Here is a 2852-nt window from a genome sequence, read left to right as displayed (position 1 = left end):
AAATATGCTAAGACAAAATGATTAATGCAGTATGAAAAAATAAATATGGATAACTACCGAGTTACCTCCCAGCGTGGGTTCGAAATTTTAAGTCCATCAAACCGGACTTCTCCATTCGGGTTTATTCTTTGGTTGCATCAGTTGGTCCCGAAGATGAAGACCTTAACGGTTGCACTTGCTTTTCACACCACTCCAAATTAGAGCATTGTTCCGGTCTTGGCTTGAAAGTGAACCGCTCTTCCTTCCCATTGATATGGAATTTCATTCCTCCGGCTCTGACATTAATGTGAGCATTTGTAGTGCTTAAGAAGGGTCTCCCAAGAATGAGGGGTGTCTTCATGTCTTCCTACATGTCAAGTACTACAAAATCTATGGGAACAAAAAAGTTTCGTATTTTTACCGGAATGTTTTTAGCGATTCCTATAGGGTAGCGGACCGATTGGTGGGCTAGTTGCAAGCACATTGATGTTGGTGTGAGTGTTGAATAGTCAAGCTTGTCGAAGACCTTTTTGGGCATGGCACTGACACTTGCTCCAAGATCGTATAACGCATTCTCAAAGTTCTGGCTTCCGATCCAACAATCGATAGTGGGACATTCTAGATCCTTCTTCTTGATAGGTGAAGTGTTTAGGATGGCCGCACTACACTCCTCCGTTAACTTGATTACCTCAATAAAGGTAGTGGCCTTTTGTTGTTGAGGATGTCTTTGAGATACTTCGCATAGGTAGGTAACTGTATGGCATCTAGCAACAGAATATTGATATATAACTTTTGAATTACCTCTACAAACTTACCAAACTGCTCATCCATTTTGGCTTTCTGATTTCTATGTGAAAATGGTAGGAGGGTCATGTCATGAAAATCTTATTGTAACTCTTGCTCTTGTGGCCCAACTTCTTCAAATTCATCATTTCTCTTCTCCTCTTCCTGTACTACCACTGGTGTCTTACCTATACTTGTCGGATATGGTGGATCACGAGTAGACTTGCCACCTCTTGTGATTATGGTGTTTACCTTCTCAAGGTTAGTGGCAAAAGGCAGAGCAGTAGCCAACTGGGCTAATTGTGATTCTATCTTTTTATTATAGCTAAGCTGGTCCTTTATGACGGAAGAAAAGTTATCCATTTTAGTATTAATGTTTTCTAGGACCTTATCATTCAAAGCAAGCTTCTTAGAAATATTCTCATTGATCCTAACTTGTTCTAAGATTAAGTCTCTTAAGAATGGTTGTTTAGAATTAGAAGAATTATAGTAATTACTTAGGTACTTACCTTGGTAAGTCGACCGTTGTTGTTGATTCCACCCTTGTCTCTCTTGTTGTGGAGCAGAATTGTTGATGACGATGTTTGCATCCTCCTAATATTCAGGGAATTCAACCCCAAGTATTCTCCATATGTGTTTTGAGCATTGAATGCATCTTGAATAGCCTGACGATCTTTCTTGTAATTGGCTCGCTGTTCAAGCCAATTTAATAGTACGTCCATCTTAGTTGACAGTACACACACCTCTTCTGGTACTTCTTTGCTCTTATTGCATAATTGAATATTACATGATGACCAGCCTTGATTAGAGGCTATCTTTTCCATAAGAGTTTCAGCTTTTCCAAGAGTGAGTGACATAAATGATCCTCTAGCAGTTGCATCCAGTTGTTCATGAGCTTTCTGAGTTAATCCATGGTAAAAGCCTTGCATGAGCAATCAATCTTCCATCCCATGATGAGGACAATCTGAAATGTATTCTTGGAAATGTTCCCATGCTTCTGGAATGATTTCTCCCTTCTGCTGTTGGAAATTGGAAATCTTTCCTCTTAAGGCATTTGTCTTACCTATAGGAAAGAACTTTTCTAGAAAGGCCTTTGAACATGTGTTGATGTGATCTTTGTTGGTGTAGAACCATTGCTTCGCCCGTCCCACAAGTGAGAATGGAAATAGGCGAAGTAGTATGATGTCTTGAGCAACTTCCTTGATGATGACTGTGCTGCTAATCTCCAAAAAATTCTAAAGGTGAGCACTAGCATCTTCCTATGCCCTTCCACTAAATAGGGTAGCTTGCACCATGTTGATGAGGCTTGGCTTGAGCTCAAACTCGAGGTTGGTAGTTCTGAGTGTTGGTCCAGTATGAATGTTCTCAGTGCTTGGAGCAGAGAACTCACGTAGAGTCTTCTCAGCCATAGCTCAGAAACTAGTGTTAAGCTTCCTCTTGATTTGGTTGATTTTGATTGATGGGAATTTTTGGTAAATCACAACCAGTCCTGCAATACCCTATATAAGATATGAACAAAGACAAACAAGGGTAAGCCTGCTAAAGCAGAGGTTATGATTTCATCAATAAGTATTTATTTGATCAATTCTCTATAGCCATGTGCCCCTCCCTGGTAATGGCGCCAAAAATGGTTGTTGACATTTCTTAGCATCACTCTTTACTAAGTTGTCATCCCTAGCATGATGTTAGAAATACGTTGTTGGTAATTATAAATGACACTTGAAAACTCAGAGGAAAATTATATATATATATATATATATATATATATATATATATATATAAGTATTCGCAAACGCATAAATAATATACCATTATAGTATTTAGACTTGGGAGTATACCAGGTATCGTTATTTATATTTTAACCATAGGGAGGAGCAATGGAGTTGTGTTGGCATAGAGATATTGACAAATATATATACTTATGATAAAATCACTCTCATGCTATGGCAGGGGTAACTCAAGGGATAAATAAATGATAAGTGTAAAGTAATAATAGTATTCTAAAGATAGAAATAGAGACTTATAAAATATAGTACGACTAAACAGAAGATTCGTTAATAGCAAAAGATTCCTAAGTCATTCCTTATTTA

The 2852-nt window shown here is 38.1% G+C and overlaps 1 non-coding gene across 1 annotated transcript; it reads left to right on the top strand.

Annotated features, from left to right (window-relative positions):
• Positions 1–1707: 1707 nt before the first annotated feature.
• LOC136541149 (small nucleolar RNA R71) lies at positions 1708–1814 on the top strand. The gene has a single exon (XR_010780243.1). It is a non-coding gene; the product is annotated as a small nucleolar RNA R71 (small nucleolar RNA).
• Positions 1815–2852: the final 1038 nt, after the last annotated feature.

The sequence above is a fragment of the Miscanthus floridulus genome, chromosome 2 (genome assembly GCF_019320115.1).
Source record: "Miscanthus floridulus cultivar M001 chromosome 2, ASM1932011v1, whole genome shotgun sequence".
Taxonomy (NCBI): Eukaryota; Viridiplantae; Streptophyta; class Magnoliopsida; order Poales; family Poaceae; genus Miscanthus; species Miscanthus floridulus.
This window is presented reverse-complemented; position numbering and strand designations above follow the sequence as displayed.